This window comes from Myxine glutinosa, chromosome 5 (genome assembly GCF_964187855.1).
Source record: "Myxine glutinosa chromosome 5, kmMyxGlut1.1, whole genome shotgun sequence".
NCBI lineage: Eukaryota > Metazoa > Chordata > Myxini > Myxiniformes > Myxinidae > Myxine > Myxine glutinosa.
This window is the reverse complement of record NC_136265.1, coordinates 15,711,233-15,726,689: the sequence shown is the minus strand read 5'-3', so window position 1 is coordinate 15,726,689 and position 15,457 is coordinate 15,711,233. Positions and strand designations below refer to the sequence as shown.

Sequence of the window (15,457 nt, the reverse complement as noted above, 5' to 3'; positions counted from 1 at the left end):
AGTATATCGGACCCGTGGTTGTCGAGAAACAGCGGTCACAGACAAACGTACAGACGTACAGACAGACAGACAGAGATTACTGGAATTATAGATAGATAAACCTGTTTATTTTTGTTCATTTTAATTCCGTGTTGTTTGAGTTATTTTATTGCAGGGTCGTGGACGTCAGGTGGACTCATGAAGGTAAGAGCTTACGGCTTCTCCCCCACTTCCTCCCCGCGCATATTACGAATACCATCACATTGAATTGAACGCCTCGGAGTTAAAGCCCGTTTGGAAATCCGTTCCTTGGAGGATTTTAATCGCCAGAAACGCGACCATATAATCTTCCTTTTGGGTGAAGTGAAAGACAGTTCGATTACAAAACGAAGACATCACAATTGATGCACAAATCGACACGTGCTCGATGTGCCACACTAGATGGATACAAAATGGCATCATGTCAGATGTGGCATGCAATATGGATAGAAAATGGCGTCAAATTGCAAGTTATCACGACGCTGAGTATATGGGGAGTGTTGGTACCTCGCTCCACGTATGGAAAATCTGTTGGAGTGTGCCGACATCGTTTTAATATCAAGCGTTTTAATATCAAGAATTTGTGGATGGACAAAAACACAGAGAAGAATTGCCTTATTTTCTTGTGGCCTACAGTGTGTAACATTTTGAGAAGTGTGTAACAATTTTGGAGGAAGTGTAATGAATGTGAAAACGTTACAATGGAAACGTTACAATGTGAACGTTACAAACGTACGGTACCACCCTGTAATGTAAATAATGGTCGCAGTCAGCGTCCTAGTTAATTGCATGAAATATACACGCAGGTCACGATATATCTTTTAAATAGTGTATTTCCTTATTCCATGTAGGCTAAGTATGTGTTTTCCCACTAGATTGACTTTGCATTATATCAAACAAAATAAGCGTAGGCCCTTCCAATTTCCCCAAAACCTCCCTTCCAATTGCCTTCCGCATTTTGGCTGGTTTTCTTCAAACCACCATTGGCCACGAGGTAAGGTTGGGGAAGAAAGGCGTGTCTCCACCTCGTCGTAAGAGGGAAGGAGTGAACCAGCCCTAACAGCCAATCAACACCGCGGTGAGTGACCCGGTAGGCGTGCCCTCGGAGTCGGCGGCTTGATTTCGCTCGAGGTGATAAAAGCGACTGCAAGGGACTGCTTTACCAGATGAGAGATGACTGGAGAAGAGCTGGAGCTGACCCTGGGAGAGGAGCAACGAGGCTGCACCAAAGGGAGGCGGTGAGATGCGAAACGCTCCAAGCCAAAGAGGAGAGGTACTCGGCAAGGAGACCAGCTTTGGAGAGACTCGCTGAAAGGAGGGAGACGGCCCCGCCCCAAGAAGGGGAGCAGGAGTGCCGAACCAGCGCGGGGCGTCTACCGCGGTGGATACACGACGGAGGGTTTCCCGCCAAAACCGCGAGGGATTGCGAACTGCGCGCTCCCGACCAAGCGATCCATCTCAAGCCTACCTGCCTGCAATTATCCCCTGAGTAAGTGTGAACGTCCTGTCCTGTTCGTTTGTCTTGGGGCTAAGTAAAAATGAATAGTGTAAGTTAAGGATTCGCTGTGTTACTGCTTCTTCCATCCATTGCTTGTGTGTGTATAATAAAACCTGTTCTTCCTCCGTATTCTTCTTCTTCTTCTTTTTCCTTCTCTTTCGGTCGCTTTAGAGATTTCCCGATTGAATATCTGTGGGGCGATCTGGTCAACGTCGGGTGGAATCGGGTTTTAATCGGGGAGTAACTGTTCGGACGCGGTTAAATACACCACCGCTCGGTCAATATAACATCTAAAGGCCGCGTCTGTAACATTTGGTAGTCAGGAGTGGGGATTTGGAACCCTGGACCAAATTTTGGACACCAAATTGTACAAATTGTCTGTAACATTTGGTGTCGAGGAGTGGAATTCGGACCTGGGACTAAATTTGTTAGGCCCAAATTTTGGAACACCAATTGTACTATTAGAGTAACAATTGGTGTCGAGGAGGGAGATCGGACCCGAAATCGGACCCGAAGCGCGCTTAACGCGCTCAAAATTACAAGCTGCCGAAATTTATTTTGTTTTATAAAGCAAAACCCGAATTTTGAGATCGTGCCATGGACAATCAAGGCGATCGGATGTCGATGGGAGAGATAGACAGGGTGGAATCGACCCAGGACCTCGGGGAAATGTAAGTGGGGAAAATGGTGGAGGAGAGTAAAGAAGGTGTGGTTGCGGAGGTTTCAGACGCACAAAATGGCGCTCTCGCGCACATGGTTATTGCGGCACCAAAGTTAGCCGCGCTCGTGGTCGCGGCAGCCAAGCCAGAGATGCCAGGGTACATGCGAGCCTTCATGGCCCAATTCATGGTGGAAATGCAGAGAGAAAACGACATTATGGAACGAATAGAAAACAGAATGAGGGCCGATAGGGAGGAAAGGGAGCAGAGGGACAGAGACCGCAAGTTGGGCGAAAGGGTCCCAGGGGTGCACAAGGAAGTAACGCGGGTCGAAAAGCGCTGGTTGAGCGAAGCGGAGGAAAGCACGGGTACAATGACGGGGGTAGGAATCGCGACACGGGGTTTAGAAAAGCCGGCGACCGCTGAGGTAGAGGAGGGTGTTTTATTAAAGCCAACGGTCGTCGAGGTTAATAAAGAAAAAGCAGTAGCGGGAATTAAAATTGAAGAGATGACGGAGGTAGCCCGGGAATTGCAGGGAGAAATGGATTATGTACAAAGTCCCTGCTCACATCACGATGCTGTGCTTAACCCGAATGGAAGTTTGCAGGTTCGCGTGGAGAAAAGGATCCCCCAGGTGAGTCGTGCTGTTGTGTATTGTGCGGGGAGATTTTGTAAGAGGATGTTTGGCGACAAAAGAATTGTCTCGCGATTGGGATCGATATGGCACCCGGGCGTTGGTGAAGGGTCCCGTGTGAGTGGAAATGGCACGCGTGGGAGAAAAAAGTGTGCGTCGGCGAGTGGGTGTGTTATAAAGTGTGGGAGTGAAACCGAGTGCGAGCGAGAATGCACGTCGGGGTGTACGGAGAGTGACACGAATGGTGAGTTGGTGATGGCGCAGGTGCGAGAGGGCACATCGGAGCACGAGTGTGAAACCGAGTGCGAGCGAGAATGCACGTCGGGGTGTACGGAGAGTGACACGAATAGTGAGTTGGTGATGGCGCAGGTGCGAGAGGGCACATCGGAGCACGAGTGTGAAACCGAGTGCGAGCGAGAATGCACGTCGGGGTGTACGGAGTGTGACACGAATAGTGAGTTGGTGATGGCGCAGGTGCGAGAGGGCACATCGGAGCGCGAGTGTGAAACCGAGTGCGAGCGAGAATGCACGTCGGGGTGTACGAAGTGTGACACGGAGAGTAAGGTGGTGGTGGAACGTGTGCGAGAAAGCACACCTGAATTGGTCATGGCGCGGGTGTGGGAGAGCCCATGTGAGCGCGTTAGTGGGTGGATGCAAGAGTGCACGCCCATGGTGAGTGTTACGGAGGACGTAACGGAGGAGAGGTGTGGACCAAAGTGTGCGCAAGAGGTGTGGTGTGTAACAGAGAGAGCGTTGGTGGAATGTACGGACGGCGTTGGAACGCCAGGTTTGTGAGGGTGAAAGGGGTAGCGTATGCTTGTAAGTATGCAAGTAAAGCACCGACGGTGACCGGTTTAGTGGTTAGAGCGACGGATAGCCGATGCGAGCGCTCGGTGCGAGGGGGGGTGCTCTGTTGGGTGCGAGGCCCGGCGCGGGTCGATGCTGCGTCGCTTCTCTAGTTCTCTTCGAAGCGTCGTTGCCGATTCGGGCTTGGCCCCGCCCCGCACGGTCGAGTCCGGGCTTTGCCGGGCGAGGCGACCGGTCCGGTTCAAGGGCGAGTGGGAGGAGGCGGAACGGTGCCCCCTCGTGGGGACGGGGTTCCGACCGGGGGAGATTGAGCCATCGGGCCCGGGACCGCAAGGTGCCGCGCCGAGATAGTGCGTGGAATCTCGGTCCAACCAAACCACCTCCCTTGAACCGAAAGCCGGACGGATTCAACCTGCAGGCAACCAAACCACCCGAATTCATTGCTCGGCTTTACGAAGCCGAGTTTAATGATGTCATGACGCACCGAGGCTAGGATATAGCGGACTGTGATGATGGTGATCGTGATAGTGATAGTGATTTAAAACGAAATTTAGAAAAGTGAATAGAATTGGCAGTAAATGGAAAATTTTTGAATTGGTTGGAATCTGGACGAACAAAATTGATAGTGAAAGACCCCCGATGTGGTGGGATGGCAATTCCACCATCCCTCACAGGATGGGGCAAAGGAGCAATAGCTTATGGGGTGTATGGCAGTGAAAACTAGCCCGGGTGGGTTAGGTTATATTGTAGGGCCCTAGAAGATGACATTAGGTGACGATAAGGTTTAGTTAGTGACTGATACCTGTAGTGGGGACGCAGGTAGATTAGTGTGGATTATAATGACGTGGGAGCGCAATAGTTTAAAGGGACGACTGGGAAGCGCAAGTTTCAGAGGGGAGTAGTTAGCTGAGATGATGCCGTGTGTGTGAGGATTGAACAGGTGAGAATGGAACAGGTGTGATTGCACAGGTGTGCAACTGACAGGTGAATGGAGCAGTGTATGAGGAAGTAGTGGTGATTGCGTGTTGTGTTGACCAAATGGTCCAGGAAGAGGAGGAGGGTGCAGGTGGCACCAGGTAGGATTGCACAGGTGTGCAACGACAGGTGAATGAAAGACAGCTGTATGGAATAAATGGTCTGGAGGATTGGAATGGATGGTCGTGGAGTGAGAATGGTGGAAATTGTGGAGTGGAGTGGATGGTGCGAAGGTGTGAATGGGGGAAGAGTGGACCCCCATCACGGATACCCGGGGCGGGTAGTGTAAGTGTTAGGTAGAGGGTACAGGTAAATTGTGGTTGGATATTGGCATCTGTGGTGCGGGTGACAGAATGGTATATGGATGGGTGCATTGGTGTTGTGGAAATGGCTGGGCGTGTAGCCTGTTAGTGTGAGTAGTTGGTTTGGGCACCCCACCACTGTGAGGATGTCGGCCAGGTGAGGCCGCAGGTGGGCTCTGGGAGCCGGTAGTAGTTGTTGTGGATGGGGCCCGAGGATCCGGAGGACGGACCCGGGTAGCCCAGTGCCAGAGGGCACCATGGGGTGACAGAGCCAGGAGAGGGGCTGTCCCCAGGTAGTTAGGTTAGGGTGAGGAGCTAGGTAAGCTCGGGTGGCAACTACAGTGGTGGAGGTGTGCAGGTGGGTAGACCTGTTGGGAGAGGTACACGTCGCAGCCCAGAAATTGTGCTAGAGCACCGGGAGATGAATCGGGGGAGTGAGACCCCAAATTGAGGAGCACCACAGTTTGGCCAATGGGAATTGGTTATTAGAACCCATAGTGTAAGTTGGCCAATGGATTGGCAGGGAAAGACCCCGGGTAGTGTAAAGTGTGTTAAAGTCATTTAGAGGATAGTTAGGATGAAGGATCTCCTCGCACCATCTGCATCCACTCACCTGAGGTGACAGGTACTCCACACCATGCCATGTTTTGATTATTTTTTATGATGCAAATGTTTGGATTGTGAGACGCATCATGACGTGGGTGTGACATTGTGCGTAATTCCATCTCTCCCTCCTTATGAGGATTGATGATGAATTGGTGATGGCAAATTTTGAAGTAACGGGATTGTGGGGACGAATTTGGTATAAGGGAAATATGGGGAAGACGTGACAGTAGTGACGAATTTGTAAATGTGTAGATTTTTGTACATATGGGGTGAGAACAAGGGTCGGGTAGGTGACAGGGGGGTGACGTACGGTAGGGACGAGCTTTCTCACTTCGGCCTCCGTACGCATTTCACCTTGCATTGCCTTATGGACGTGTACCCTTGTGACCTTACCCCTCGCTCAATTGTCTTTCTTTTGTCTCCCACATGACCTGTGCGCCATTGGGTGCCGATGGGAGCGTGCGTGAGGTGGCCATTGTGCGCCCGAGATTCCCAGAACCAGCATGCATTGCGTTGATGTACCACATTATGGACCGCTGTTCTGCGGCCAAGTACCACTTGATGGACCCCAGGTTCTGGGGCAGGGCACCTCTGTTGGAAACCGGCCATAGTGGCCAGGGAATCTTGCTTGCGGACCTCGGTAAGGTGGCACCTATGCCAAACAGGTGGACCACCCTTAGTTGGCCCCTGAGGCCCTAAATAAAAATGGACACAAGTTGTGCTTTTTATTATGTCCAAATAGGCCGCATGAAGCCAGAAGACGTCGGGAAGAACATCGGCCCAGCAGAGGAAGAGAAGACCACCACCAGTTGTTTTGTTGTGTTTATTATGAACCATGGTGACCGCACCGGATGGTGCTTTTGGGTGCTTTGTGGTGTTTGGGTGCTTTGGTGGTATTGGTACTGGTGCATCGATGCAATGCGTGCTGTCTCCTCCCTCCCAACAGGAATTTCTTTCTCTTGTTCCCTAAAAAGGAAAAAAAAAAAAAAAACACAGGTCCTGGGTTGCGTTGTAAATAAGAAATCACGTCATTGTAAATAATGCTCCCCACCGTAAATGTATAGTTTGAGAATAATTCCGTAATTCGGTTAGCTGTGGGCTTGAGTCTGTTAGACAGGATGCAATGCAATAGGGGGACATACTTATTTGTGTTTTAAAATTGTCACACTCAGGGTCAGGTTAATTGTAGAGGGAATTACACCTACGTGTCACACTAAGTTAAAGTCTAATAGGCCCGAGGACGGACCTGAAGAAAGGGGGGTGCCGTGTAACGAATGTGGAAACGTTACAATGTGAACGTTACAAAAGTACGGTAACACCCTGTTAATGTAAATAATGGTCGCAGTCGGCGTCCTAGTTAATTGCATGAAATATACACGCAGGTCACGATATATCTTTTAAATAGTGTATTTCCTTATTCCATGTAGGCTAAGTATGTGTTTTCCCACTAGATTGACTTTGCATTGTATCAAACAAAATAAGCGTAGGCCCTTCCAATTTCCCCAAAACCTCCCTTCCAATTGCCTTCCGCATTTTGGCTGGTTTTCTTCAAACCACCATTGGCCACGAGGTAAGGTTGGGGAAGAAAGGCGTGTCTCCACCTCGTCGTAAGAGGGAAGGAGTGAACCAGCCCTAACAGCCAATCAACACCGCGGTGAGTGACCCGGTAGGCGTGCCCTCGGAGTCGGCGGCTTGATTTCGCTCGAGGTGATAAAAGTGACTGCAAGGGACTGCTTTACCAGATGAGAGATGACTGGAGAAGAGCTGGAGCTGACCCTGGGAGAGGAGCAACGAGGCTGCACCAAAGGGAGGCGGTGAGATGCGAAACGCTCCAAGCCAAAGAGGAGAGGTACTCGGCAAGGAGACCAGCTTTGGAGAGACGCGCTGAAAGGAGGGAGACGGCCCCGCCCCAGGAAGGGGAGCAGGAGTGCCGAACCAGCGCGGGGCGTCTACCGCGGTGGATACACGACGGAGGGTTTCCCGCCAAAACCGCGAGGGATTGCGAACTGCGCGCTCCCGACCAAGCGATCCATCTCAAGCCTACCTGCCTGCAATTATCCCCTGAGTAAGTGTGAACGTCCTGTCCTGTTCGTTTGTCTTGGGGCTAAGTAAAAATGAATAGTGTAAGTTAAGGATTCGCTGTGTTACTGCTTCTTCCATCCATTGCTTGTGTGTGTATAATAAAACCTGTTCTTCCTCCGTATTCTTCTTCTTCTTCTTTTTCCTTCTCTTTCGGTCGCTTTAGAGATTTCCCGATTGAATATCTGTGGGGCGATCTGGTCAACGTCGGGTGGAATCGGGTTTTAATCGGGGAGTAACTGTTCGGACGCGGTTAAATACACCACCGCTCGGTCAATATAACATCTAAAGGCCGCGTCTGTAACAATATCAAGAATTTGTGGATGGACAAAAACACAGAGAAGAATTGCCTTATTTTCTTGTGGCCTACAGCAGTAGGATTTGTAAAATTGATCTCGAACCGAGGTCCCTCTGTCATCGAAGGTAGCCGCAGGTAATGTTTTCACACCTGGCCATGTCAGCGTGTTTGGCTGTGAGCAGGATATCTCAAAAAGTTATGGACGGAATTATGACGAAATGAGGCAGATGTGTTGGTTGAGCAAAAAGAACAAGCGATTAGATTTTGCTTTGAAATAAATAGTACCCCAGATGGGACTCGAACCCACAATCCCTGGTCTTAGAAGGCCAGTGCCTTATCCATTAGGCCACTGGGGCTGTGTGAAGTGTGGCTCTACATCCCAAATTATCTTTCTGTGACGGGTTATCGCTCTTTTTGTGTTTGCCTGACATTCCCGAATTATGACGGTGGCCATCTTGGATTCTGAGTCTTCATCAAGTGGTATTTTTGTATTATTATACACTTTTATTTAACTTCATCTGAACTTTGCTTGTTGGTCCCGTTTCTAATCTTTGAGCCGTTTGTTTTATTGGTTCCATACGTCCTAGAGAGCTGAAATTTGGCCGATGGTCCACTTTTCTGGTACATTTTCTTTTATCAAAATTTAATGCATATTCAAAAAAAAGGTTCGAAACCTTCTCAAAAATAAAAGTTTGTGTCCCGAAAAGATGTTTTTTCATTTACTTGTTTGGGATTCACTCCATGGTGTTGGTCGGCATCAAAGCAGCTTTCCTGAAATAAATCAGCGTTCAACATTTTTTTCGAGGTTCCTGTGGGATAAATATTGTTACATTTGTGGGTGGTAGGGATACCTTAATCCAGGTAGACTGCATAGGCAATGTGCTCCGACTGTCATGAAGAAGAAAAACCTCAATGTATCATAAGTAGGTATCCAGTCGACCGTGCATCGTGGAGGAGTGTATCTTCGGCCCTGTCAGAGGGGTGGGGCTTGCTAATTGGCGAGGGATTATGGGTAATTGATTCACTGTTTGTAATTGCATCTGTAATTTATTCCTCTGTTCCTTATGACACCGCACTGGACACCGAGCCAGAAATCGCCCATTAAACACAATCATTAAAAAACCAACCGGAAATCAGGCATCGAACAATACCGCTGGCGCCGCAGCCACTACATCACCACAGGCAGGCCGAGAGCCACGCCCCAAAGAGGAGTGATTAGTCTGGGGTCTGATTGGCACAAGCACTGGTAAGTTGGAACTCACTGACCGGGTCGGACACGTAGAAGTGTTGAGATGATGTCAGAGCCTGGACGATAAAAGAACGCTCTGGCCGACATTTTCTCCTCTTGCGCCTTCTCGTTCTGGATACCATAGTGAACGGCAGTGGCGTACCTAAGGTATGGCAGGTGTGGCACGTGCCCTGGGCGCCACTTAAAGGGGGGCACCACTGAGCAGTTTCTATTCAAGTCAGACAAGCCATCCTCGGATCGTGAAAAAAGAATTTTCTTCAGATGTATGATCTGTCTGATTATCATGGGTGAGAAGTACTCGGATGCCTAGATTGTTAAACCACTTATATAAATTATTCGGTAAAAATACAGTGCTGGCCGAGAGGCATGACCATGACCACCTACATGACCACCTACATCACAGTACCACTGCTCAGTGCCAACTGGCAGTAAGTCCATTCTCCTGCGCAAACTGGGGAGGTCGTCTAGAATTTTGTGCAAAATCTGTGAAATTTAATGTTCTTATTAAAAGTGCCATTTCCTTATGTCAGAGCATTGTGTAAGAAGACCATGAAACGTTTCTTCACGAAGTAGAAGAAAGTGGAGCTGAAGGACGGAAGAGACGAAAGTTGAAGACGGAGGAAGCCAAGAAGTCGAGCAAGTTCTTCATGCCCTTCTTTGAAAAGCCCGGAACAAGTTGTTCGACACGTCCATGGAGTCGCCTGCACCTGCTGCAAGTTTGTTACAATCCGAAGGTGGATCAAGTACAAATGCGTCACAAGCCGAGGAGGAAGTCAAGTCAGATAAATCCGAGTATGACGAGATTAAAAGTGAGGCTGCCAGAGAGAACGTGGACATGACAGGAGGGGGAGACGATGGTGGTCGTGGTGATGTTGAGTTTATTGACGAGATTTTACCTGACGAGATTGAACCTGACGACACTGAACCTAGTGAACTGGATGATGTCGAAGAGCCTCGAACTGTCATTCCAGAAGTGATTGAACAGCATGACATTGGACTTCTGAAGTTCGACAAGAATACTGGAAAAGCAATTCTGCCTGACGCGTTGAGAACAGAAATAATAAAGCTGGGTTCGAAGTGTTTCCAGAACAGTGAGGGGCCTTTCCTACCAACAAATAACTGCTCAATGAACAAAACTTGGTTCAAGAGGAAATTGGGAAATGGTCGTGGTGAGGAAGTGACTCGCTCATGGCTGGTCTATTCCCCTTCTAAAACGTCTGCATTTTGTATCTGTTGTCTTCTCCATTCCCGTTCCTGGTCAGACCATCAATCCTCATTGGAGCAGGAAAGTGGCTTCAACCAGTGGAAAGCACCTGAAAGGATTGGTGTTCATGAAAATGCAAAGATCATCATCGGGAGTGCTTCACACAGTGGAAAGAAATGGAAAGAAATTTAGCTGAAAACAGAGGAGTTATTGACGCGGAACTTCAGTCACAGATTGAGAAGGAAAAGCAGAAGTGGCATGATATCTTGACGAGAATCCTTCACTGCATAAAATTCCTTGCGGCTCAGAACCTGGCTTTGCGAGGACCCAGGGAGTCACTTCAGCTGGACGATGACTCCAATGTGGGAAATTTCCTTGGCTTACTGAAACCAATGGCCATCTTTGACCCTGTCATGAAAAAACACCTCACTCATGTGGAAAGTCATCCTGGATCCACGTCTTATCTTTCACCGGGTGTCCAGAACGAATTCATCCACATGATGGCATCCACTGTTCGCCAGAGTTTACTGAGAAGCATTCGTAAAGCCAAGTACTATGGTCTCATGTTCGACTCGACTCCTGATCAGGCACACCGTGAGCAGATGTCAGAAGGAGTGAAGTATGTGGAAGTTGATTTTGAGAGAAAACAGTCCGTGTTAGAGAGTCCTTCCTTGGATTTATCCAGATAGGCCAGAAGGATGCTGAGAGCTTGGTTGATGACATCTTGAAACAGCTAGAGAAGGACGAAATGGAGCTACAAGATCGTCGGTCACAGTGCTATGACAACGCTGCTGTGATGGCTGGCCACAGAAGTGGTGTTCATCAAAGAATACGTGAGAAAAACAACCCGGCAGTGTTTGTGAATTGCGACAATCACTCACTCAACTTGGTGGGTGTACATGCAGCCAAGCAGGATACAATGATGGTCACGTTTTTTGGAACCATCGAAGCTCTCTACGTGTTCTTCTCTCATTCAACACAGCGCTGGGAAAAACTCAAAAACGCCGTGCCTGTGGTTGTTAAGTCGGAGTCCGAAACCAGGTGGAGTGCAAGGACAGGAGCAGTGAAGCCCGTCAACAAGTACCTTGAGGAGATACTTCAAGTTCTCCAGGACATGATAGTCAATGAACACAAGACCAGTGAAACAAGAAGTGACGCAAGGCAGCTGTATCGCCACATGTTGAGTTACGATTTTCTGACTTTGCTGGGATTTTGGAACAAAGTACTTTCACATTGGCCGTATTCAAAAGAGGCTGCAGGATCCTAGCATGAACTTCCACGATGCTGCCCTGGATTTGAAAGCCCTCCGAGATCATTTTCATGATGAAAGAGAAGTGTTGGTCAGTGAGTCACTCGAAGAAGGATTCGGTCTCTGGCAAGAATGGAATATTGAAGTTGAAAGACGTCAGAGACGAAAGAAACGAATGGCTGATGAGAACTCGCGAGACGCTGGGTTAACAGCCAAGGAGGAAATGGAAAGAGTCATGAAGGGAACACTCGACCGTCTTCACAGAGAAATGGATGAAAGGTTCGCTCGTTTGCACGACACTGACGCCAAGTTTGGGTTCCTTCTCGAGGTCGAGGGACTGTGTCACGGCGCCGACAGTAACGACCTAAAGAAGAAGTGCGAAAATTTGGGCGAATTGTACAGCTCTGATGTTGATGGACAGCAGCGATATGAAGAAATTTTGGATTGCAGAATGTTGCTATCAAGTCAGGCCAACATGAAAATATCAAGACCTGAAGAGCTTCTCGAATTAACTGTTCAGTATGGAGATGAGAGCGTCTTCCCCAATCTTCGCATTGCTATTCAAATAATGCGAACCATCGCAGTTTCCATCGCCAGCTGTGAGAGATCATTCAGCAAGTTAAAACTAATACTTTCGTATTTGAGAGCCTCCATGGGTCAAGGCAGACTCTGTGATCTTGCTCTGCTGAGTGTAGAAAGAGAAGAAACTGAAAAAACTGACTTTGTGCACATCATAGACCAATTTGCATCAGTGAAAGCAAGGAAGGTGCAGTTGTAATTTTCATGTAGTGCAATAATTTGTTATTTAAAAGATTAACGAGCTTGACTTCTATTTTTGAGCTGATTTTATGGTAAAGTTATCCAAAAGATGGGTGTCAGATGTTTGGGCAGGGGCGCAATTTCAGTGCTTGCCCCAGGCACTATTTTCCGTACATACACCCCTGGTGAACAGTCAATATTGCCCCTCTCTTCCCTTCTCGTTTTGGACATTGTTGGTGAACAGTCGCATTTTGGTCTCTCTCGGCATCGACATTTTATCTCTCGGCATCGACGTTCTTTTGGTCCTTATCGTTGTGGATCTCATCGTGAACGGTCATGTGTCGACATCTTTTCGCCCCTTCTGATTTTGGACACCATCGCGAACGACCGTGTTCAGAGATCTTACTGGTGGCCGTGAGGAGGACATCTTGGTATTGGTCATGAGGAGAAAGAGCCACGGGCCGGTAATGGCAGTTTTCCGTGCCGAGATTATGAGTACAAGCACGACTGGAAGAGCGAGCTGCACGCCTGCTCGTTCACTTCGCGCGTGAGGCCTGGTTCGCGAGTGAGGCCTGGTTCACGCCAACGAACGTGCATTTCCCGCCAAAGCCTCAAACGATCTTTGACGATTCCTGACGAGATACACCAGCCACTTTGAGCTTTGTGCCACAAACATTGCAATTTATTTTCCAGTTATTTTATCCTTTGTCTGTATTCGGGTCTGCGGGGAGCGCTCCAAGTAGGAATATAGTTTTATCGTGTTTTCTTTGTTGCCGGCATTTTCTTTAATAAACCTGTTTATTTTTGTACATTTTTATTCCGTGTTGTTTGATAATGTATTGCAGGGTCGTGGACGTCGGGTGGACTCGTGAAGGGAAGAGTTTACGGCTTCTCCCCCACTCCCTCCACACGTGTATGACGAATACCATCACATTGAATTGAACGCCTCGGAGTTAAAGCCCGTTTGGAAATCCGTTCCTTGGAGGATTTTAATCGCCAGAAACGCGACAATATAATCTTCCTTTTGGGTGAAGTGAAAGACAGTTCGATTCCAAAACTACGACATCACAATTGATGCACAAATCGACACATGCTCGATGTGCCACACTAGATGGATACAAAATGGCATCATGTCATCTGGTCCCTCTGTCATCGAAGGTGGCCGCAGGTAATGTTTTCACACCTGGCAGTGTCAGCGTGTTTGTCTGTGAGCAGGATATCTCAAAAAGTTATGGACGGAATTATGACGAAACGAGGTCGATGTGTTGGTTGAGCGACAAGAACAAGTGATTCGATTTTGCTTTAGACTAGGTATCACCCCAGATGGGACTCGAACCCACAATCCCTGGCTTAGGAGGCCAGTGCGTTATCCATTAGGCCACTGGGGCTGTGAGGAAGGTGGCTCTAGATCCAAAAATAGCTTTCTGTGATGGGTTATGGCTCTTTTTGTGTTGCCCTCACATTCGCGAATTACGACGGTGGCCATCTTGGATTCTGAGTCTTCATCAAGTGATGTGAAACATCTGGTGGAGATTGACCCAGGTGTTTTAAAATCCATAATTATCAGATGGGTTGTGTAACTGTTATCATAATTATCAATTACGATGTGTCGTGGTGAAGGAGTTTTGTTCAAAACAGTCCACGAAGGCTTGTTCGTTCATTACTTCGCGTTGTGCTGATTTTGAACTGATTGATGTTTATCATGGTGATGGAGCTGGTGAGCAGGAAGGTAAACATGAAAGGTATTGTCGCGTGATTGCACCTTGGTTAAGACCGGGGGATCGCGGATGGACTCGAGCTTACTTGAACGTGTTTATGCAATCCAATTGATGGTGGCCGACACGCGAGAAGGGGTTTGGGGGAGAATGTCGCGGCTTACCTTTTTGGCCCCAACGATGTCTTCTCCCTGCTAATTATTAAATCAAACCAAAAGCTGAATTTAGAATGTACAAAAGGAATATTTAATACGGACCCGAGAACAAGGAAAAGCAACAGAAGAAATTAAATTCTAAATTGGGACGTCCCCGCTCAGATTTCAAATACAAAACAATGGGAGAGGATGAATAAAATTAATGTCTCGTCGTGTTGTGGTTTGTGTGGGCTTATCTGTCTGGATGTGGCCGTCAGGAATTGTCCGGGATGGTCAGCTCCAAGCGCAGCCGTCCGACCGCACTCCTGTTGGCGCGAACCGTTCGGGCGTTGGCGCGAACACCCCTCTCTGCACGGGCCGTCCCGCGCTACACAGCACAGCACGCAGGCACCAGCAGCACGAACAACAGGGGAGAATGATCGTCGGCGCTGGTCTCTCCACCACAGTTCCAAAGGCAAGCACAGGTCAAAAGTCTAAAGTGACAGTCCAGATGAAGAGGCCAAGGGAAGAGAGGAAAATGTCGGCGAGCGAGTCGTTTTGTCACTCGTGGTGTGACGTCGGCTCTCTCCCTCTACCAACCAGTGCCTCGCTTACTTCTCACCTTTCACGCCTTTTTACGTCACCGGCCCTTCTCCTCCAACCAGTGTGTAGCTTGTTGGAAGTTCTTTCGCGCCTTCCGCAATGAATGGCCATGGTCTCATCGGTTGGTGGCCAATCAGTGTGTCACTCCTTTACCTTTCTCACCCACAATCACGAAGAAGCTCTCTGGCCTTCCTTTGACCAATCGCACGCCCTCCCCTGCTCTGCCAATCGGTGTGGTATTTGTTGCTCACCCCTCCCCCTCTACCAACCAAGAGCCCTTCTGGGCGTGGCTCCCAGCCTGCCTGGCATGGTGTTCGTCTTCCATGGTGTACCACTGTGCGGCCGCTGCCTGCTTGCCTTTCTGGTCAGTTCTTATGGTCAGTCATTGTAAGGGGGGGAATTTAATTAATGTGTGCACTAAGGGCCTATCTACTGTCTATGGGATGTATTGCGATAAGGAACACTGGGATGCTTACAGAGGGAACGACACACAATGGAGTTAACATATTCCCGACAACTACTTTACATGCCCCGCCCCGTCATGGCGGGGACGAAGATACACTTAATCCGACATACGGGCTACAGGTCCCTGACTTACTGTACATCGAGATGGTTCTTCTATCACGATCATCAGAACACCTACCTATGCAAATCTACCTGGATCTAGA

The 15,457-nt window shown here is 48.6% G+C and overlaps 2 non-coding genes across 2 annotated transcripts; both read right to left on the bottom strand.

Moving 5' to 3' along the window:
- Window positions 1–8,158: 8,158 nt before the first annotated feature.
- Window positions 8,159–8,232, bottom strand: TRNAR-UCU (transfer RNA arginine (anticodon UCU)). The gene has a single exon. It is a non-coding gene; the product is annotated as a tRNA-Arg (tRNA).
- Window positions 8,233–13,652: 5,420 nt separating this feature from the next.
- Window positions 13,653–13,725, bottom strand: TRNAR-CCU (transfer RNA arginine (anticodon CCU)). Its single transcript has one exon. It is a non-coding gene; the product is annotated as a tRNA-Arg (tRNA).
- Between the last annotated feature and the right edge of the window lie 1,732 nt (window positions 13,726–15,457).